Source organism: Lynx canadensis, chromosome C1 (genome assembly GCF_007474595.2).
Source record: "Lynx canadensis isolate LIC74 chromosome C1, mLynCan4.pri.v2, whole genome shotgun sequence".
NCBI lineage: Eukaryota > Metazoa > Chordata > Mammalia > Carnivora > Felidae > Lynx > Lynx canadensis.
The window spans coordinates 138,349,832-138,374,443 of record NC_044310.1 but is presented as its reverse complement, the minus strand read 5'-3'; the positions used below and the strand labels follow the sequence as shown (position 1 = coordinate 138,374,443).

The window sequence follows — 24,612 nt, the reverse complement described above, 5'->3', positions numbered from 1 at the left end:
ATAATAATACAAAGTGACCACATTTATCACAACATTTCTCCGGAAAAGGCCAGTCTCACTTTTAAGAATGTCCTTGATAACAAGCAGTAAAATTGTTAATCTAAGTGTATCTTGACCCTAGGTAGACTTCTTTTCAATATTCTGTGTGACAAAATGGGGACTAGGCAAAAGTACCTGTGCTGCTTACTGAAGTACAATGGTTGCCTGGAGAAAAAGCCTTTGCATGACTGAGTTGGGAACTACACCAACTATGGTTATTCAGATGTCGATATCTGACAGACCTGTTCTCAAAAATGAACCAAGTAAGCCTATTACTTCAAGAAAAACAACTGACAGTATGCATTGCCAATTATAAAATCTGAATTTGCAAGGGAAGAAATTTGGAAAATCTGTATTGCCACCATCAGCCTGACACTTTCCCAACACTTGATTCTCTGAAAAAAATCAGTGGTGATAACAAATTTAACTTTTAAATATTAAAAAATGAAATGTGCCAGTAATTAGTAGGTGTATATAATTCAAGAAACCAATATTTTCTAAATGAGTTACGTGTGATGTTATAAAAGTATTCACGGGTTTAAAAAATTCATTCAATGTTCAAGACAGTCCCATAGATTTTAATGTTACAGAGGATTAATGTTTCAAATTCTGCACTGTAAAACTAACTTTTAAAAAACTATCTCTTGTCTTATATGGAAAAACAAGGTAAATGGAATACCCAAAATAATTCTAAAAAGATATACAAAGGAAAATTCATACCACCTGTTTTTAAAATTCATTATAAAGCTTCAGCTATCAAGACAGTGTGGTCTTAGTGAAAAGACAGACACATGCTTCAATGGGATAGAACAGAGAATCCAGAAATAGACCCACACCTAATGTTCAACTGACACACAGCAAAGGTGCCAACACATTTCAATAGAGAAAACACGGTATTTTAAACAACTGATGCTGGAACAACTGGACATCTTATGAAAAAACAAAAACTTCAATTCACATCTCACACTGTTTACAAAAATGATCTCTAAACATATCAAAGACATAAAATAAAACCTAAAAATATAAAACCTGTAGAAAAAAACATGAAAAATCTTTGTGACCCTAAATTATGAAAGATTTCTTAGAACACAAAAGACATGAACACGAAAGAACTGATAAGTTGCACTTCATTAAAACTAAAACTTTTCTTCAAAAGTTAAAGAAAACAAAATTCACAGACTAGGAGAAAATACTTGCAAATTATATACCTAAATAAAAGGGTTGATATTCAGAATTCAGAATACAGAAAAACTTCTAACAACTCAATAATAATTTTTTAAACCACCAAATTCCTTAAAAAAAATGGGCAAAAGATTCAAAAACATGCTTTGCTGAACAGATATGAAGGGAAAAGATTCTCAATATCATTAATTATTAGAGAAATACAAACTGAAACTAATTCTAATATTGATTAGAATGGCTAAAACAAAACCATCTCAAAGTTGGTAAATATGTAGAGCAACTAGGACTTTCACATATTGGTGGTAGGAATGCAAAATGGTCTACCCACTTTGGAAAGCCAGTTTGACAGCTTCTTATAGTTAAACATACACCTACCATGCTACCCAGCAATAGCATGCCTAGCTATTTATCTAAGAAATGAAAAGATACGTTCATGTAAAAATCTGTACATGAATGCTTAGTGGCTTTATTTACAACCCCCCCAAAACTGGAAACAACTCAATATCCAGTACTGGTAAATGGATAAACAAACATCCATACAACAAAAAGAAATGAACTAGTGATAGCTGTAACTACATGAATGAATCGCAAATACATTACGCTATATTTTATGTGATTCCATTTATACAATGTTCTGGAAAAGGCAAAAATATGGAGACAAAAATCTGATCAGACGCTGCCAGAAGCTGGGAATGATGGGAGAGGACTGATTATAAAAGGGCATGAGGAAACTTTTCAGAGTGACTGAAATATTCTACATAACGACTATGGTGATGGTTACATGACTTGTGGGTTAATGAAAACTCACAGAATTATATACCAAAAACAAAACAAAACAAAAAACCCACACACATTTTATTCTTTGTAAATTAAACTTCAGTAAACCTAACTTAAAAAAAAAAAAAGCAAAATCACTACCACTTGCTGAGTTTTGGTATAGTATCAAAGAGAAACATCCACAATTATCTAAAAAAGCTATTAAAATACTCATTTTTCTAACTATGTATCTATGTATGGCCAGACTGCCTTCATATCAAAAGAACATATATATCACAGCAGAGTGTATGGAGAGGTACAAGAATTCAGTTGTCTTCTACTAAAACAATCATTAAAGAGATTTGCAAAAATTTTACTAATTTTTTTTACAAAATATTTTCCATAAAGATGTTCTTTTGTGAACATACAATGGATTTATTATTGTTACTTTTAAATAAATATATTAAAATTTTGTCATTTTCTAATGTGACAAGGATGATAGATATAACCTGTATTTATAAAAAAAAAACCTCTTTACAGGGGCACCTGGGTGGCTCAGGTCATGATCTCATGGTTCACAAGTTTGAGCCCCACGTTGGGCTCTGTACTGACAGCTCAAAGCCTGGAACCTGCTTCAGATTCTGCCCCCCTCGCTCTCTGCCCCTCCCCCATTTGTATTCTCTCTCTCTCTCTCTCAAAAATAAATAAAACATTAAAAAATAGTAAAAAAAAAAAAAAAACACCTCTTTGGGACTCTACATTTTTTATCTTTTTTTTTTTTTTTTTAAACGTTTATTTATTTTTAGGACAGCGAGAGACAGAGCATGAATGGGGGAGGGGCAGAGAGAGAGGGAGACACAGAATCGGAAACAGGCTCCAGGCTCTGAGCCATCAGCCCAGAGCCCCACGCGGGGCTCGAACTCACAGACCGCGAGATCGTGACCTGGCTGAAGTCGGACGCTTAACCGACTGCGCCACCCAGGCGCCCCCACATTTTTTAAAGTCTTAAAGAAGTTCAGACCAAAGAATGTAAGAACTGCTGCTGTTCTACAATGTCCTACTACACAGGTGTAATTATAAGCTGCTAAAATCTGTGGCAGTATCAGTGCTATGGACTTCCTCTCAACTACATAAGAAATAATAGCATGAGCTCACAGACTATAAGGCTGGTAACTCTATGTTCTTTGTATTCTATAAAAACAAATGAAAAAAAGAAAAAAAGAAAAAGAAGGGTTATTTCTATTTACCTGTATAAAATACCAGCTATTTCCTAAGTTATTCCTTTTCAAAAACTTGTTGAAAATACCAGCAAAATAAGTTTTGTCCTTTACTAAATAACCCAAAATCAATCATTCACTGTCACATTATTATCTCAAAACAAGGGAAGGAAAACTTTTTCTGTAAAGGGCCAAAGAGTAAATATTTTTGGCTCTGCAGACCACATAGTCTCTGTCACAACTACTCCATTCTGCCATTACAGCACAAAAGCATCCAAAGGACAGTAAATGAATGAGAACTTTATAGACACTAAAAGCAAAATTTCATATTTTTCCATGTCTTTTTTCAACCATTTAAAAATGTAAAAATCTGGGCGCCTGCATGACTCAGTCAGCTGAATGACTCTTGATCAGACCTGATCAGGTCATAACCTCACAGTTCATGAGTTCGAGTCCCACAATGGTCTCTGCAGTAGTGCACTGACAGTACGGAGCCTGCTCCGGATTCTCTCTCTCCTTCTCTGACCTCCTCCCTTGCTCATGCGTGCTCTCTATCGCTCTCTCTCAAAATAAATAAACAAAAAAAGAAAATAAATTTTAAAAACTATTTTTAAGAGCATTATTTTTAATTTCCAAAGAAGACACCATTGAAGCACAAGAACACCACTTAAACAAAACCGACAAAAATAAAACAAAATATTGCCTAGAGCAGAAATGTCAAATAGGTTTCATCTTTGGTGTCAATTCCAATCAATTAATAGTAGCTGAGTGGAGTAGTATATTGAGAAAGATTTTTAAGTAAAAGGGTCTTGAAATTAGCATGGAAGGAGGGGGAGAAAATTAGTCTTTTATTTGCCATCTCTGGTCTAAAGAAAAGATAAACAGGGGCACCTGGGTGGCTCAGTCCGTTGAGCATCCAATTTCGGCTCAGATAATGATCTCACGGTTCGTGAGTTTGAGCCCCATGTCAGGATCTGTGCTGACAGCTCAGAGCCTGGAGCCTGCTTCATTCTGTGTCTCCCTCTCTCTCTGTCCCTCCCCCGCTCACAATCTGTCTCTCTCTCTCTCACACACGAATAAATAAACAAAAAAATTTAAAAAAAAGTAAAGAAAAGATAAATGACCATTTCTTCAATTAAAAAAAGAAAACTCTACCACTTAATTTTTAAAGGCAAACAAGATTTCTAGATAGTTTTTAGATTTAGACTACCATTTGTTATTTTCCAGAGACAGAAAGAAGACTGCTTATATGGAAAATTGTGACAATTTCATCACCCACCCACTAGCTCAAGCTGATCCTGTAATCAGTCTCTATCCCATCATATCTCTAGCTGAATACTAAATATAGTAACATGATAATTATACAAATAAAATCACATCACATACATTTTTATGTTCATAAGCTCACATTGTGACTTTAAAGGTGTAGTTATAAAAAAACATGGCAGGAGCGCCTGGGTGGCTCAGTCGGTTGAGCATCCGACTTCGGCTCAGGACATGATCTCACAGTCTGTGGGTTCGAGCCCCGCATCGGACTCTGTGCTGACAGCTCAGAGCCTGGAGCCTGTTTCAGATTCTGTGTCTCCCTCTCTCTCTGCCCCTCCCCCACCTGCACTCCGCCTCTATCTCAAAAATAAACATTAAAAAAAAAAAAAGATGGCAAAAGTTGCTTATATGTACTAATTTTTAACAACTTCAACAATTAGCAACTTCTAATTTAAAATTTTCCAAAACTTAAAATTTCTACCCATAAATTTATTCTATCAAAGTAATTCCAAATAGTTCATACTATTTTCAAAAGAAATAGACACAAAATGTATGTGTGCATCATTTAGTATGGTGGTTCTTAACTAATTAATTATGTATAACAGAATCCCCTACGTTTTCTCAAATTCATGCTTCAGTGCCATTTGTAGCCCTGGGAACAAGTAACTGAAAAGCATACAACAGGAGGGGTATTTACACAGAGAAAGTGAGTGAGTGAGTGTGTGTGTGTGTGTGTGTGTGCGCGCGCACGCGTGTGTGTGTGTGTGTGTGTGTGTGTGTGTATCTTTTCTTTTTCTTTTTGACAAAGACCCACTGATGATCTAATGTTCCTCCCTAGTTAAGCACCACTGGCTTAAAAGACTGTGACATGAATTTGGGATTTTGTTCACAAACTGTGACCTTGAGTTAAATTACCAAAACTTTTACTACCTTGCTGCCACAGCTGATTGATTTCCATAAAAATTTCATAATTATTATGGTTAATTCCATAGTTTCATAAATCACATTCAGCCTAGCTATAATAAATCAGTAAGTCTAATCACAGAACCTAGTACCAGAATTTAGATAATACTTCTATTTCCAAAGTACTACTTATGCATTAATGACCAGTAGTACTGACTTCCATTTTTCCTACCATTAAAAAAAAAAAAAAAAAAAAAAAAAAACACTGGATCTGAATCTTGGTGGAACATTTGAGCAAAAAATAGCCCTGGAAAAGTCATATTTGAATCTAAAATACTCGTCATATGAGGAAAAAGCAAATTTTTCACCTAGAATAACTATATAATCTCTTCCAGAAACAGAAAAGAAGGGACTACTTCACCAACTTATTTTATGAGGCCCAGTATTACCCTGATAAAACAAAATAAACAGAGACAGCACAAAAAAGGAGAAATATAGACCAGTATCTTTCACTAACTTAGATGTTAGAGTCCTCAGCAAAACTTTAGCAAATTCCAAAAATGTATTTAAAAAAAAAATAATAACACATACCAAGTAGGATTTATGTAAGGTTGGTTCAATATTCAAAAATCAGTCAATGCAATCTTCCAGATCAAAAGGCTAAAGCACAAAAATCATACAATCTATCAGTACACCAGGAATAGAGGGGAACTTCCTCAAAGTCACAAGGAGCACCTACAAAAACACCAATAGCTAATAACATCATATTTAATGGCAAAAGACTGAATGTTTCCCCTCTAAGATCAGAAACAAGGTAATGATGTCTACTCCCACTACTCGTAACACTGTACTGAAAATTCTAGCTATTTTAATAAGACAAGAAGAAGGAATTAAAGGCATACCAACTGGAAAAATATATATAACTTTCTATATGCAGATGACATGACTGTCTTGGTAGAGAATCCCAAGGAATCTTCAAACAAAAAAATGTTAGAACTAATAAGTGAGTTCAGTAAGGTCATAGTATACAAGATCAATACACAAAAATTAACTGCATTTCTATATACTAACAATGAACTGAACAACAGAACTAAAATTAAAAATACAATACCAGTTATAACTGTTCCTTAGATAATAAAATACTTACAATATAATCTGACAAAATGTGTAAAATCTGTATGAAGAAAATTATAAAATATTGATGAAAGAAATAAAAAGAAGATTTGAACACTTGGAGAGACATACCATAATAAAGATGTCCATTCTCCCTAAACTGATGTATTGGATTTGATAAGTAATTCAATTCATATCAAAATCTCATCAAATTTTTTTGTTGACATAAATGAGCTTATTCTAAACATTTTGAAAAAGAAGAATAAAGTGGGAGAAATCATGCTTACTGATGTTAAAGATTACCATAAAGCTGCAATAAGCATGACCATGTGGTAATGGAGGAGGGACAGGTACAAAGATTAATGAAACAGAAAACCCAGAAAGAGATCTACACAAATATGCCTGATTAATTTTGGACAAATAAGCAAAAGCAATTCTGTAGATGAGAGATAGCTTTTTCAATAAACAGCACTGGAGCAGGGCACCTGGGTGGCTCAGCTGGTTAAGCGACCAACTGTTTTTTTCGGCTCAGGTAAAGATCATGATCTCATGGTTCCTGAGTTTGAGCCCTGCATCAGGCTCTGTGCCTTCGGTGGGGAGCATGCCTGGGACTCTCTCTCTCTTCCCCTCTCTTTGTCCCTACTCTGCTTGCTAGTTCACTCTCTCTCTCTCTCAAAATAAACAAACTTAAAAAAAATTTTTTTTTAAATAGCACTGGAGCAATGGGTCATAGTTCAAGCAAATATTTCTTAAATGCCCTCCCCTTTGTTATCTATCATTTTAATAGTTCCTGAAAGCCTAGCTCTTGCAAAAAGACTCCCAGGCTAAATCTCACATGAGACAATTTTCATGTTTTCTCAAGGCAGATGTAACAAAATCCTATAAGTCTTTTAATCAGGACTCCTTCCCCCAAAATTCACACCACTTGCAATCCAACATAAAATGTATTATTTTACATTTATTTATTGTTTTTAATCAATTGTCTCTTTATATATTCTTTTCCACACCCAAATGCCAATGAGTCTAAAACTATCCATCTTACTTGCCCTAAAAACACAAACAGTATTTAATGAATGATAAAATGTAAAAAAAAGCAGTGTAACAACTGAATTTAAAAAACCCCACCAAATACAGCTTGAATGAATATCATACAACCCTCAGTTTGAAGGATTCCCCAATTTCCACCAGTAGGAGATTTTTAAAATTCTGACCAACTTGAAATATACAAACTTTTGTATATTTATATGAAACAGTTCAACATATACTTATTTTAATTAATTTAGTTTTACAAATGTTTTAAAATCATAAAGCACAAAAATTTTACAAAAAAATTTGGTTCTAACTTCACATGCATCTCTTGACAAGGGTCCTCTCAATACTTTGTGAGTCATCAAAAAGCATAAAAATATGAATCATCTTCACTTTAACTTGCTTGAGAAGGAATATGTGTTAAAGTCATATAGAATATTGTCACTGGAAATGTTTTTCCAAGCCAATAATATCCATTCACATAATACTAAGATTTTTTCCAATGTTCTATAGGTATACTTTGTGATCTTCATAAAGTAACTACTTACAATATTATTTTTAAAAATGAGTTTTTAAAGTTTCTTCACAGTCTTTGTAAACAGTTTACAACAAATGATAGTAAACTACCCAAAACCACCACCCCATCAAGAATAACTTCTTATTTTTTTTTAATTCTTTATCCCCTCCTACGTCTTTCCTTAGGAAACTGACATAAACACTTAATATAGCACTAACTGGCATCATTTCGAACTTGTCTGCCTTCTCCAAAGGAAATAAAATTGAGAGAGCCTCAAAATATGAAAAACTTCGTATTTGTATTCAACTTTGTATTTGTATTTGTATTCAACTTTGTATCTGAATTCAAATACAAGATTACTTTTTCTGAGGAATAATCTTTTAGAGAAAATTATGCTTTATAGTGAGCATTTACTGCATATTGACCATATGCTTGCACTGTAAATTAACACACCAAGATAAGGGCTCCAGATAAATTCCAGAGAAATTAGAGATGATAACACAGGACATCCATTAGACTTTGAGCTTCTAGAACAAGCCCTGTCACCACTTCTGTATCACCAGTGCCTGGCACAGTACAGCAACTGCATAAATGTGCACAAAATCAATCGATTCACACAGAAAAGAAAAAAAGAAAGGCTTCATGGAGGAAGTGGGACTAAAGCAAACTACTAAGGAGAGGCAAAACTATGGTAAACAGAGGCAGAGAAGATAAACATGAGTATGTGAATAATCAGAGCGTTTGACAAAACTGCTGTCAATAGACATGAGCATTCCATATTGTTTAGTATCCAGTATAATCAAGGCAGGTTTGCAAGACATCAGAAGTTAAGAGAAAGAATTGAAGTGATATTTTAAGATTAATCTGAATACAATAAGCAAACAGTGTTGTAATGGAAAGAAACCCAGTAAGTCATACTAACTACCCAATAAAAACCAAGGGTCTACAATATCACTTGTTGACTAGACAGCCCCAAGTATCAAAAGGACTGGCAAATTAGAATACAGATATCAAATTTTTGCTTTGCATAGTCCCTTACTTGGTCCCTTTGAGTGTAAGAAAGTAAGAGATAAAAGCGATTTGATTTATAAAAGTGACTTGGGTTTAGATGGTTGGCCGTTTCCAAATGTTTATGTTTCATCATCTGACCAAAAAAAAAAAAAAAAAATCTTCCATACTATCTACCCTTTGTTTCTCTTAGTTGCTAACTCTCTTCCTGATATTTATTCTTACTGTCATAAAAGATCCATATTTTCAGGATAAGTAAGATATCTTCAAAGATGAGGCACAACAGAAAAGTGTTTTTGCCTACAGCCACAAAATGTGTGGGATATCTATAAATGCCCAGGACGAAAGATTAAAATAGCTCTACCCAGTTCTCTGGCACTCATTCGAAATATGCATTACATCAAAACAAATACAAGTAGATACAAGTATTAGCTAGACTGTAAAATAGATTTCTGATATTAGATGTTCATCTTATGAGGGTAGGGGAGATGACGGTGACTGCAGCCAGAGGCCAGTACTCCATCGGAATTAATGGGCTATTTTAGAAATTGTACAAAAGCCAAAACTGGGCATAAATTTAGAATAGTAAGAGATAAAAGGTAAATTCTCAAAATCGGAACAGAGCTCCTAAAATAGATTAAGGAAACACACACATATAGTTCCTACTAAAGACAATCTACGAGTCTCAATTACACCACAAAGACACTATGTACATTAAGGTTTCTTAGTACCTTATTTACTTTGGAAGATGCAACCTTTTTAGTAAATCATCAAACTCTTGTCTGATGTAAAAAGACTATAAAAATGGATCATTTCAGCTCCTATGAAAGTAAATGTGAAATATCACCCTTGAGGAGCCAGTAGAATCAAGAGTGAGAATCTGAGGAGTGGCTCACTCAGTTAAGCATCCAATTCTCGATTTTGGCGCAGGTCATGATCTCAACATTCATTCAGTTCATGAGACCAAGCCCTTCATCAGGCTCCACGTGGACAGTGCAGAGCCTGCTTGGGATTCTCTCCCTCCCACTGCCCCTCCACAGAGGGCTCATGCGCGCACACGCTCTCTCTCATGAATAACTTTAAAAAAAAGAGAAACTGAAAAAAATAAAATAAAAAAAAATAAAAAAAGAGAAACTGGAAAAAAAAAAACCACCTCGTTGCAAAAGTGTTCATCAAAGTGATATCAGGCACTTTAAAATCCGCAATTGAAGAAAATTACCAATACTTAATAGAGTAGCTTTAACTAGCCATACAATTCTATTAAAGGAAAAGAATGCAGACTAAAAACAAACTGACATTAAATAACAATGGGTATAGAATCACTTAACTAGCCTTATTTTAAAAATCACCAAGAGCGTGGGGCGCCTGGGTGGCGCAGTCGGTTAAGCGTCCAACTTCAGCCAGGTCACGATCTCGCGGTCCGGGAGTTCGAGCCCCGCGTCAGGCTCTGGGCTGATGGCTCGGAGCCTGGAGCCTGTTTCCGATTCTGTGTCTCCCTCTCTCTCTGCCCCTCCCCCGTTCATGCTCTGTCTCTCTCTGTCCCAAAAATAAATAAACGTTGAAAAAAAAAAATTAAAAAAAAAAAAAAATCACCAAGAGCTTTTTTCATATTTATAACCAAGACTCCTAGTATTAGAAAAGAAAAACACCTAAAATTCTTGTTATTACTTTTGTATGTTATGTAATTTCTGTCCTATTTCAAATCTCAATTTAATAATATTTTCTATGCAACTGTAAGTACATTACAGGTCTTCTGGTATCCTTTCTTTTCTATATTAGTACGCATCACAGAAGACAAGTCACCTTCCCTATTTGGCTGCCCTGGGCTGTTTTTAAGCATTACCAAGAAAAGGAAATCCACAATGTCCCAAAAGCCTTCTGATAAACATACCAGAAATATGAAGAAGGAGAAATAAATTTTCAAATAAAATTGCTACATGCTAATAAAAACATTTTAGGCCCTATCTTTTTTTTTTTTTTTAACCAAGTACTTCCATACTACCAGTCACTTCCAAAGGAAAACACAAACACTTTCTGGCATTCTTCCCAGAAATTTTTTTTTGCTTTACCTATTATATCCTGTACTTAGTACTATCAGTCTGACAAAATATTGCAAGATTCCATCCATCTAGCTCAAGTAATATAAACTAGAAACACAACTAATATGGAATAAACTAAAAATCTAAACGTTGTATGGTGTAACACTAGACACAGTATGTGCACGTGTGTGTGATAAAGGAGAGTAAAAGTACTTAAAAACTGAAGTGCCTAGGTGGCTCAGTCAGTCAAGCATCTGACTCTCGGTTTTGGCTCAGGTCATGATCTCTCGGTTTTGGTTTCGTGAGTTCAAGCCCCATGTCAGGCCCAGTGTTGCCAGTGAGGAGCCTGCTCAGGATTCTCTGTCCCCCTTTCTCTCTGCCCCTCCCCCACTTGTGTTCTCTGTCTCTCTAAATAAATAAACTTTTAAATAAATAAATAAATAAATAAATAAATAAATAAATAGTACTTGTAAGTCAACATTTAACCACTGGTTATTTAAGGGCTCCTAATGTTAATTCCATATTAATTCCTGACAAATCACTAAGATAACCACCTAAAGTATATTTGAACACTGTTAACTCATAAGTGACTAATTTTTCCCATATAGATAGTTCCAAAATAAACATATATCTACTTTGTAAGGACGAAGATTTTCTTTAATATTATTTTTTAAAATTTAATTCCAGTATAATTAACACAGAGCTAAATTAGTTTCAGGTGTACCATTTGTGATTAAAAATTCCATACATCAACCAGTGCTCATCACAAGCGCCCTCCTTAATCCCATCACCTGTTTCACCCATCTACCACACACCTCCCCTCTAGTAACCATCAGTTTGTTCTCTATAGTTAATAAAATCCAAGATTTGAAGAAAAACATAAATTTCTCAATTTCTCAAACCTCTTTCTTAAAAAGCATCTACATAAATAAAGTTTTAGATCCCCAAAGAGATCATCAAATTTGTAATGGTAGAATTTCCTTTTTGAAAGAGGCAAACAGCCCTCTTTAAAGTCCTTACAATTTCTAATTTTTTTATTCACTTAATTATATAAAAAGATGCATTTCTTAATTAGCAAAGCTTTTAGAGGACCTCATTTCTTAAACTCTTCTCTAAATACAGAAGATAGTTGGGGCGCCTGGGTGGCTCAGTCGGTTGAGCGTCTGACTTCTGCTCAGCTCATGATCTCTCATTTTGTGGGTTCAAGCCCCAGTTTGGACTCTGTTTTGACAGCTCAGAGCCTGGAGCTTGCTTCGGATTCTGTGTCTCCCTCTCTCTCTCTGCCCCTCCCCCACTCATGCTCTGTCTCTCTCTGTCTCAGAAATAAACATTTAAAAAATTTTTCTTTAAATAAATACATACATACGTACATACATACATAAATACATACAGAAGATAGTTTACAAAGGCATTGTTCAATAAGAAACTACCTAACCTACAGTTGATTACTAAATTGATAAATAACAAAAGCCATCCGTTATAATGTCTTCTCCCAAAAGAAAATTACTTCAAGTTGGTATATTTGGTTGGTGGCCCAGAACAAAGCATTGATTTTATCATCAACTATCAAAGAACTTCACTTTCCTTAATACATAAAGTATATATAGAATAACAGCAACCAAGAAAAGAACAAATTACAAACGCCTTACTTCTGATTCAAATGACGAGCACTTGGGACCATATTTAAGATTACTTTTCTAGGACAGGCCAAGAAATCCTGGCAAGCTTCCAAACCTCAACCTCCCTGTTTTTAATAGGGGTAAAAAGTCAGGAAGGAGTAATGGTTGTAAGAAAAGACCTGCTGTCTTCTAATTTTAGCGAATATAAGTAGGTTTCTGATAACATTATGAGGGAGAGATTTCCACCAAAAAACAACAGGAAAAGAGGCCCAATGTTTTCTCCTTCACAAATGAGAAAATTCTACCCCTCTACAACCCCTTCTGTCCCTGGCAAGACACTTTTTAAAGTCTATGTTGGTGACATGCTACATGAAATCTTAGAGGACATTAAGTATTTCACAGAGGTAGAGCATCTTCTATGTCCAACAAATATAGTGTTGGCCATACTATGTGCCAGGCACTTTGACACTTGGGTACTAAGCAGAAGTAGTGAAAAAGAAAGTATTTTCAAAATTTGAGAAATCTTTAACCTCACCTGGGAAAAAGAGAAAAAAAGAAGAGACTGAATTTTCAAAACAACATACTAAAGTAGAAAGAAAAAAACACACAAACCTTTAGATACTTCTGAATTTCAATTAAGGCTTACTCTAATTTCTCCAGTAAGGTAAGTGGGAAGGCAGGATAGATTAACAATCAGAAAATCACAAAGGCTAGGGAATTTTAAGTATGCTGCTTTTTTTTTTAAATTTGTTTTTAATGTTTGTTTATTTTTGAGAGAGAGAGAGAGAGAGAGTGTGTAAGCAGGGGAAGGGCAGAGAGAGAACGAGAGACAGAATCTGGAGCAGGCTCCACGTTCTGAGCTGTGAGCACAGAGCCCTATGCAGGGCTCAAACTCATGAACTGTGAGGATACATGACCTGAGCTGAAGTTGGATGCTTAACCGACTGAGCCACCCAGGTGCCCCTCAAGTATGCTTCTTTATCAATGTATTTTATTTAAAGGAAAAAATCATGTTAGTGCCTCTAAAAATATAGACTTTGTCTTGGAACTAAATTTACAAGAAAAAAGGTGAATAAAGTAATATAAAAATCAAGTGAGAAATCCTGACTTGCACACAAAAGTGTTCACTACTAATCACTGCTTGATATTACAAAGCAGCCACATTAACTCCTTATTGTAGGCAGTAAGGACCCTTTAAAAAGTAAATAAACCCTCTATAAAGGTATTCATACTAACTATAAAAAAACCATGCATTCATATTAGTAGCTCTAATGAATAAAACAATAAAATAATGTCACCCAGCTTGTCAAGAATATTTATAGATAACTAAAATTTTAAAAGAACAAAACCAAGTCAGGGATTTAAGTCATAAGCAGCAGAATTCAGAGAAAATCTAAAATAGCTTTTGAAGGAAGTGTCAGTGGATTAAGAAAGTTATTAGTTCAAGTCAGCCATCTCTTCCTAGACTAGAGCAATGGCTTCCATAACTGATTTCCCAGCTTCCACTTCCATCTCATTCTATCAGCTCTTCATCCAGAAGTCAGATCCTTTAGTAAAGCAAACAAAATCCAGTCACTGCCCCAACTTAAAGCCATTCAATGCTTTCCCACTGCCCAGGCATTTAAAATAAAACATGAACAAATCCTAGGCAATCCACAATCTGGCTCCTCTTTAGCCTCAATTCACACCAGACAAAGAACAAACTCCTTCAGGTTGATACATTCTACTACTCCTTCCCTATTTCAGACCCCTTTTAATGGCTGACATAATGGAGTGGAGTAAAACATTAAGAAAATGCTTCAAAAAGTTGAGAAAAGTTACCAGATCATGGCAAAATATCAACTCTAATTTGGAAATAGTTCTCAAACTACTGAGAACACAGTTTGATTACATTTAGTAAGTTCTTTAAATATGTATATTTAGCAGCACCTGGGTGGCTCAGTCAGTTAAGCATACAACTCAACTCAGGTCATGATCTCGCGGTTCACAAGTTCAAGCCCCCCACATCGGGCTCTGTGCTAACAGCTCAGAACATGGAGCCTGCTTCAGATGTTGTCTCCCTCTCTCTCTGCCCCTTCCCTGCTTGTTCGTTTTTTCTCTCTCTCTCAAAAATAAATAAAACATTAAATTTTTTTTAAGAAATACATAAAATATGTATATTTACCATCAAATTTTCCATTCCCAAGAAACCAAGTTCTTAAAAATTAAAATAGTTATTTTTCTATGATATGTCTATAGCCATTATCCATTCCTCCAAAAAGAAAGCCTCATTTGTATTTAATTCATAAGAGACAAAGGTAAGCCCTTAAATCTAATAACCTTTCTCTAAAAATCCCAAGTCACAATAATACAAAACATGTATCCTTCATCCTAAACCCAGAGAAACCTAAGCAAAAATTTCAGATGAACATTCCAAATCAAATGAATATCTGACTCTGGTTTCGTTACTGGCCTCTTGCTTATTAATAAAAATGTATTCGTTTATTTATACAAGTCACATTTGCCCACTTTGAAGATAAAAGTCCATCCAACATCTTTCAATAATGATCAAAGTTGCTTCAAAATACTGGCTTATTCAGGCGCTATGAAAGTAGAAGTAGAAGGAATAATAAAATCAGATTAACATATTTTTATTTAATATTTCAAAATATACTTCATCTAAATCTTTCACATTTACAATTTTAAAACATTTCTTCCAAATCTAGCTTTAACCTTTACCTTCTAAACTGAGGGAAAAATGTTTTTCTTCAACACTAAAACAGTCTTCCTTTAATACTGCCCAAAATATAAGAATTTTGTTCTATGCTAATTACCACAAAAGAATTATTTTAATAGCACCCCAATAGAGTTTTCCCTCCACAACTTAATGGAATAAAATATATATACTACTGCATCCATTTTTAGTGTAAGTATTCCTATTTCTCTGTATAACCAGTCAGTAGTTAAGAAGTAGGGTTTTCAAAGAATAAAAAAAGGAACATGATAAATATAACACTAACAGTTTCAATCAAGGATCAAAGTTATAGTAGAAAATAGTCTACAATGAGCCTTCCTCAGAAAGCTTTCACATACATATCTGTAAAGCCTATTACATTTAGTACACAAATTTTATCACCCTAATATAATGTTCACTTGAAATGTCATGTTTACTAAAAACAAGTCGTTTACTTGAACAGTAATTAATAATTGATCTGTTTTACCATGTGAATGATTATTCTCTAATATGCCAACACCTACATCTCATTAATGAAACCAAGAAAACCACTATTAGCTTAAGCTAATAGTTAAAAGAACTTTTTGTATTCAGGAATATGACAGACAACCTTAAAAAAGTAAAACTGAAAAATAGTAAATAAACTATTTACTTTTCAATACAATCATAGAAGAGAGTTAACACCATGATACACCTTTGCCTAATATACTAGTAAGTTAAACATCTTGAAAGAATTGTTATTCCACCTTGAATAGCATTCTACCATTTCTTAACATCCTCCCTCCTAGAAATGTTTATGACAGACAACTGTGGAAAAGTAAAACTGAAAAATAGTAAATAAGCTATTTACTTTTAAATCCAATACTGGAAGAGCGTTAATACCTTCATGTACCCTTGCTTGTGTTCTAGTAAGCTAAGTATCTTGAAAAGAGTTGTTAGCCCACCCTGAATGACAGTCTACCATTTCTTCAACATCCTCCCTCCCAGAAATGTTTACATCCATCGTTTTGTTAAAGAACAAAGACCTACAGAATCCTAACAATTATTGGGGCTGTTCCCAGTCCTCTATTTGTGAAACATTTAAACATAAGGCAAAATATTCTTACTAATGAGCCACTGAAAGATACCAAAATAAGGCTCAAAGATGTTCAAATATAGGGCACTTTACTCCCAAGTTAAAAGCTACTTTCCCACTGCCAGAAACTAAGGCCACAGATGGCCAGTGTTTAGGTTCAGATCTACCCTTGGAAGTCTGGGATCAAGATGTATAGCAGAAAGCAAAGGAATTCAGAGAAACAGAAACTTTAATAATGCTACTATTGTTACCCCTTTTCATACTCAGTGATGTATTTGTGCACTGAGGAGACTGAGAAGGGACGAGAGCAATGAGACAGAAGGGACAGGAGCAATGGGACAGAAGACAAGGATGGAGACAAAAAGCAGTTGGAAGGACACAGGAAACAACTGCATCCATCAGAGTTGTTCTTAGTGAAGCAGCTGGCTGGCTGCTGACTCAGGGGCCAACAATTCTAATCCCTGGCCTTCCACTAAGTCTGAAAACCAATTCCTGGTGGAATTCACACACCCTCTTCCCATTTAGCACATATACCCACCTGCCCCAATTTTCAGTGAAGACCAATTTTCCTTTTGAAAAACAAATTAAGAACAGGAACAACTGCAATGATAGTTTGAACCCAACAGGAACTTACATATCTATAGGTATTAAAAGTCTCTTAAGTTTAATGAGGAGAATGACAGTGACAGGCTGATGACAATTATGTCCCACATGCCACACAACCCAAGATCCGTCTTTAACATTAGCACTTTCAAATATGGGAGTGATGGTACATAATCCTTCCAAGAGGTGAACACTAGTGGTGTAGAAAACACGCTGGGAGCACAGAACCAGGCATACAATAATGCTCAATAATTTTTCTTAATAGAAGTACCAGACACTGCCTGTCTATACTATTTTCTGCTTCCCTATTTATTTTGCCACAAAATCTTAACAGTTTTCACTAATGGACTGACTGTAACATTTTTGGATCTCTGAAACTAACTTAAAAAGGAAGGGTGAGAAGTACAGACTTCTTTGAGAGCCAACCATGTTCTATGATTTTCTTTTTTCTAAAAATCCTTTCTGGATACTAATGATTTCTGGTTTTTAACCTAAAGGTGATAGGTTTGTCCCCTAATTTGACATCTGTGTTAATACCTTATTTTGAGTCACTAGGGAAAATAAATGTGCACAAGCGCCCACAGAGTTCTGATGTGCAACATTTTTATGTTTCTTTTCAAGCTGGAAGCATACTATTCCTAAGTCACGCCATGCAATTTATGTGCCTACAATTTATGCCTCTGGATGCAACCAGAAACTCAGAGCAATGTTTCTCAAAGTGTGGGCCCTGCACAAACTCCATCAAAATCACCAAAATGCTGATTTCTGGGCCCCATTCCAGACCCACTAAATCAAATTCTCTAATAATGTGTTGTCTGTTACGCTACATTTTTAGTAAGTATGGCTACATATTATGTGTAGGGATGAGATACAAAAATAAGAATTTTTGAAGATGAAATGCTGTATCCAACACAAAATAGATGTTCAGTAATAGTTTGTTCTCTCTGGAAATGGAGAAAATGGGGGATTATATTTTATTATCCCCAGAAAGTACCCTTGTGTTGGTGGTGGCTTTTTATTCTGGGCTGGGTTTTTTGTTTGTTGACAGCAAGAGAATATTGCAGGTAGACTTCAAATAATCCCCAAACAAGATTTCTATTTAAATAATAGTCACAGAAATAATTTTTAAAAATTATTCTTAATACTATTAGGAATTATTTCTAATATTAATATTCCTAACCTTAAACACTTTAAACTTCTGCATTTAAAAATTAGAAAAGACCTGAGTCTTTCCTTCAAATTATATATTTACTTCGCTTGAATATCTACAGTGCTGCTTAGCCTCTATGCAACTAATAAAGCAAAAATTAATGAAATGAGGTAAATAAAAATTCATTGTTTTGTGCATAAGAAATCTGGTATCATATACTTAATAGGAACTGTTATCCACCAAGACTCACCTAATACAGAAATCATTATAGTTTACAGCTAAGCGTCACTGCCTATATATACAAATAAAAATACATGTGTTATATATTGTAGTATATGCACAGGTAATATGCATTATATATATTACAATCTATAGCAGTCTAACATTTAATTATCTTTTTACTTAAACTGACTTTTGAAAACAAAGATATCTTACTTAATCCTTACAACAATCCTATAGGGTAAAAGGAAGAGCTATCATTATTCCTACCAATTCCTACTCTAGGCTTCTAATACAATCAGAAGATTCATACTTGAACCAAACAGAACCATCCCTTCCAGTGTTTCTCAAACTGGATGTGGTGTGGGTCAGGTGAGTGCTAAATAAAACTTCCTTAGTTCTACCCTCAGAGACTGATTCAGAGGGTCTAAGGTGGAGCTCAAGAATCTGCACTTTTATCCAAGTACTCAAGGTGATTCTAATCCTGGGAGGACCTCAAACCACAGTTTTGAGAATCACTAAACAATTCAATCCCAACTGAGACCGAGAGAGATGATGTGATTAGCTCATTACGTGGCAGCAGTGGGACTCAAACCCAGACTTCTGTTCTCATTTTCACTATGCACACCTTTCACAAAACAAGACTTAGAAAGTCTTTATTCACTTAATAGGAATTATGTGTAAAGAAATTTTCATCAATTGTTAATCAAGACTGCTTTAAGGGATATTAGCTTTGAAGATGTGGTATGAACACGTATTCCAAGAAAACACTATGGTAACTCTTCTCTTCCATCTAGATATTCCAAACTAAGAGAAGTAACAGGAAGATCAGACCAGTCAAGATGCATACTCATGCATACTCACTTAATCCATACTTATCAATGAAGTTGATACTATTTCTGCCCATTTTATGGATGAAGAAACTGACACACGCGTAATTGTAACTGACCAAGGAATATAAAATTCAGCGGTCAGGCCAGGCCAGGACTAAAGTTAAAAGTACGAGCTCTGAACATCACTTCTATACTGTGACTAGTGTCCCCTATCACTAGGTGCTCTTAATTCACTGCCTAAGCAATAAATTATGATCTAATATTCTGCATAATCTTTCACCTGCTCTTAAGTCACCAAGAACTTTGTTCAGTTATTTCATTAAAATCAATCATTTACCTTAGACCCTTCCTCTCTACTATCTTAGTGTAAATCATCCTCCCCTGCCTCACTGCTACCCACATTATTTCTCTGCAATCAGTTTTATCTACTGATCTCAATGGTTTCTCTTGAATGTCATTATGAGTAACTACTGGTCTTCAGTAGAGACATAGCCTACGCTAAAAAGTCCTTGGTTGGGAAAGATGTTTTCCTTAAAATAATTATTTTATCTGTATCATAGAATACTGTCCACTGTCAAGTCCTGCCATTTCCTATTTTCATCTTCTTTTGAATCTCTGCTGTTCTCATCTTCCAGATGGTTTCCCCACCACCTACCAAAGCTCTGCTTCACACTAGTTCCTCAATCTCTCTTCTGAAATTACATACCATTTCATACAGAATTCCCTGCACTAGGTCTATCTTAAGAGATTCATGTTTGCTCATCTTATGCCTTCCCCAATATCCTGGCATCACCACAATTTCACCAAACACTCCAGACCTCAGCTGTCTGATACAGTAGCCACTAGCCATATGTGGTTCCTGCGCACTAGAAATGTGGCTAATCTGAACTGAGATGTGACCAAACTGTAAAACATATAGCAGATTTCAGAGTACCAAAAACTCATCAATAATTTTCATATTGATTACATGTTGCAATAATATCTTTAATATACCGAGTTAAAGTATATTATTAAAATTAATTTCATTTTTGGGTTTGGTTTTTGTACTTTTTTAATATGGCTGCTTGAAAATCTAAAATTATACCTTGTGGTTCACATTATTGTGAACTTGTGTCTTACATTATTTCTTTCGCAGTTCTGCTTTCCTTAGCCTAATTGGCCCAGGGCCCTCATTATAACACATCATATGATACCTTCTTAGAATATGCCCACTGTCTCTGTTGAACCATCTCCTCAAAGCTATATCAATTAGTTCATCCCATAAAAAATTTCAAAACATTTCACCACAAATTATATTCATGCGCATTTCAAGAAACATCATCTAGAAATGAAGCTACCATGAATGTCCCAAAGTGGGAAGTACAACTTAGGTGTCAAGTAAACGAGCTGTTCAAAGGCATATAAACTACCATGCTTAGTCTAAAAACTGTCCCCTCCTATACTTTGAACTTTTCTTGTTGCTCTCTCTCCTGTGTACTTAAAAGCTACCCCAAGAAGGTAAGGCAATGGCTACCTCTAACAAAGGGAAAAAGAAAACCCTAGGAACTATAAGAAACACAAACATAACTTCTATCGCTAAGGTATCTGTATGTAAGATATCTGCATAACTTCTATCACTAAGATACCTATCACTAAGATATCTGTATATAAGATAATGTATGTAAGACTCTGAGAGAAGATCTGTTATTAAGAAAGAAAATCACTATAACTTTTAGAAAAGATGCATTTACCACCATACGCCACAAATCCCGCTTAACTAGATAACCTGGAGACAGTGGCAGGTGACTCAGACTCCTATCATGGTCATCTAGTAGCATTTCTGTCAAAGGAAGAAGTCACACCAATATTTTTCTAATTGTGGGAGTCAAGAAATGCATCAGTGACAACTTCCCTGAATTTGCAGAAGTGACAGTGAGAAACCAAAAACATCAGATGAAACCACACAGTCTGTTGATGTCAGACTGGAAAAGGAGGTTTCTGTCGAGAAACATTCTGTAAATATAAAGTACAACAAAATGTAAGCCATTAATCCTTTAAATCAATTACTCAACATGTTGAATATCCATGAAATCCAACTTTCCATTAAGACATAGTAAAGAAGCTTTTTGCATCAAGGCACATTTTACTTTTAATTGGGCTTTACAGAACACATTCTACGTGGAAAAAATAACACATGACTCCCTTTTGATAGATGCGAAATTAGTAGGTGAGACACATTTAAGAAGTCAGCTATCAATCATTAAAATTTTACTGTGGTAGAATAAATACATACTAAACCATGGGCTCCATGTTTTCAATGCTAATTCAGAGGAAATGGAAGGGAAAGTACATGATCATGTTTGCCACTCTAAAGGGTAAAAAAAAACTTGTATCAGAGAACAAGAATCACCAATAAGGCTCCCTTATACAGTAGATGCTAAACAAACTGTTTTTCTCCTACCTATGCCAACGACCAGCAAACAAACAAAATCAAGTCACAAGAAATATAAACGGAAGTAACAAGAGAAAGAGCAGAATAATTAACAAGATGTGAACTTGAAGAAGAACAAGAAGAAGGCAATGTGAGCAGCAATTTAAGATGTCCCAAAAAGCAGGAGGCAAGTTTTTCTTTAAAATGAAATCTTAACAGATGGTTAAGTAGGGGACTTAGTCCTCAGAATATTTATAAGATGAGTTTTTCAGCATATATCTGCTCAATTCCACTGACACCAAAGGCTTAAGAGGAACTATTCCATGCTTTTGCTTGTTAGGACTTACCTGAAGCAGATAGCACAGCTTTTTACTTTTCTTCCACCACAAAATACTGATATATTATCTGTAAAAATGTATTTATAATTAAATATATCACATGTACTTTTATGCACAGGCACCTAGCTCAGATATTCTGCAGATCTTTCTATCAGGGAGAACATACAATATTTTTATTTGAATAAAATCCTGACTTAAAAAGCAGAAGCAAACCAAATTATTTATTGATGGTCATTAGAATTTAAGTATTAGAATTCAAAGAAAGTGATTAGCAAAAGGTAAGTAGGAGAAAGCTTATTAACTTAATTTAATTAGTAATAATGTATTAACTTGGCGTTTACTCAACATTGACCAAAAGCAAGAAAAAAATGTCTTCCTAACACATTTTTACTATCATAAAAATGATAATAAAATAACCAGAACTGTGTCCCAGGGAAAATACCTTTTGAACACATGATTTCTGGGTCCTGGAGAGGAGTACCAACCACTATACAAAAACCAAATCTAAGTACTCAGGACATTCAAAACATTACAGAAATATAGCACAAGTCCTTTTTTGACCTTGGGGAATCTGCAATCCACTCTGAATATCAAACATGCCAAAAATTCAGAACTTATTTAAAATAATTTGTGTGTTTATTTGCAAACCAAGTACATGAAGAATGTGAAAATTTCATGAGGAATATAAAATTTAAAAGGATATATATGATATAAAGGATTAATTAGAAAAGTCTCATAGAAAAAGTTCATGGAAAAGATTCTAGCTATATTGGAAAGTAAAGATATTTGATCATCTAAAGAAGTAGTCAGGGAAAAGAATGACACATGTGCAGAAAGCAGTTTGTACCAAGAAGTAATTAAAAGGAAGCTCATTCATTAAAAGGGAAGAAGGGAGAAGGGAGGTCTTCGCAATATGTCAGGATTAACTAAACAGGAGAATGAAAAGAGAAAAATGGGGTAAACAGTTCTGCAAATAAAAAACTTATGATAATTACCTATGGTATTCAGAGTCACTGCATATTGACTTTTTATAAGTTAGGCCAGAGGGTGTAAAGGGTAAAACTCCATTCTCGGTACCCACAATGTACTAGACAGGCCAAAGAACTGAATAAACTGTGACACCTGCTCTCAAGTTGCAAATGCTCAAACAAGAAAACTCAGACGTGGCTTATTAAACTCAGCATTCTGGCAAGGTATACTTAGAGACATTCAAAGAAGCACCAATAGGTAGAATTATCAGAGATGAAAGGTACAACTTTTGATTAAAGTAGCAGAGATGACCAAGTAGAATATTAAAGGGAGGAAGAAAACAGGCCAACACTTAATTTGAGGATGCTATGCTACACAAAAGTACCACAATGTCTAACAGACATGTCTGAATATTGAAGGTTTCCTTATACTTGGGACATTTTCACTTCACTTTCTTTTTTTGCCTTGAAGAGGACACTCTTAACACTCACACCCTCCATACACACCCTCACGCTCCCACATACCGCCACGCTTAGCTCCCACACACAACCTCTTCTCACACAGCCCACAATACCCTCACACTCCTACACATACCTTCCTCTTACAGGACTCCTACACAGCTTTCGTAGCTCATACACCCTCACATCCTCTCCTCTCAAACAAACCCACAACTTTCACACCCCCACATAGCTCTCACATCCTCAAGCACATCCATACATCATTCAACACAAATAATGTCATTCTCATATTTCCAATATCCATATCTTAGTTCATGTCCCTACACTCAATTCACAACAACTCCCCTGCCCCCCACATACACACCACTTTCCCCAACTATCTAAATTTTAATTCATCTTTCAAAGTCCACTGAAGTCCCATTTCCTTCATGAAGCTTTCCAGACTACTTTGCCTCTTGATTTTTCTTGGTCCTGAATTTCTTAGTTACTCAGCTAGTACTCAGCTGGTTTCTCAAGCAATTCAGCATTTAAATATAAACTATATTGTAACATTTACTGTTGATTTATATATAGAATTCTCTCCACTAGAGCATAAGCATAGATCACAGCTTTCTGTTTTCTCTACAGGAACACAATATATGGCACACACATACCCCTTGTGAATGGCTGTTACCCTACATGCTATTCCCCATTTTTGATCTAATATTGTCTAACAGTCCCCCAAATGCATTTAAATCCCTGGATTTCCTTACACAATCTCCCAATATCATATTTAAACACATAACTAAGAGGGTCTTGCAGTCATAAACTGGACATTGGCTTAGGGAATACACAAAAGGCAAGAATGAATGTCAGTCTCCCTTATCAATGATACAAAATCAATTTTAACAGATTTTACAAATAATCTGGGAAAAGTCTGTGTATAGCAGAATCTCCACACTTACAGATTCCAACAAGCAATTCTAGGAAGCACATTACCATGCCAAAAGGGAGCAACTTACGAAGTTCTCTAAAGGGCAATAAAAGTGTAATATTAGAAATGTTTTCTAATATTAAAGGAACAATACAAACTGCCCTTATTAAATAATTATTTCTAAGGGAAAAACACCTAGAAAAACATTGAGAAGTCATCAAGGATTGCTCTAAAAGATATTAA

The 24,612-nt window shown here is 35.0% G+C and overlaps 1 protein-coding gene across 2 annotated transcripts in view; it reads right to left on the bottom strand.

Moving 5' to 3' along the window:
* Window positions 1-24,612, bottom strand: part of ACVR2A (activin A receptor type 2A) — an 81,403-nt gene that overhangs the window by 33,315 nt on the left and 23,476 nt on the right. The gene's annotated exons all lie outside the window — the stretch shown is intronic.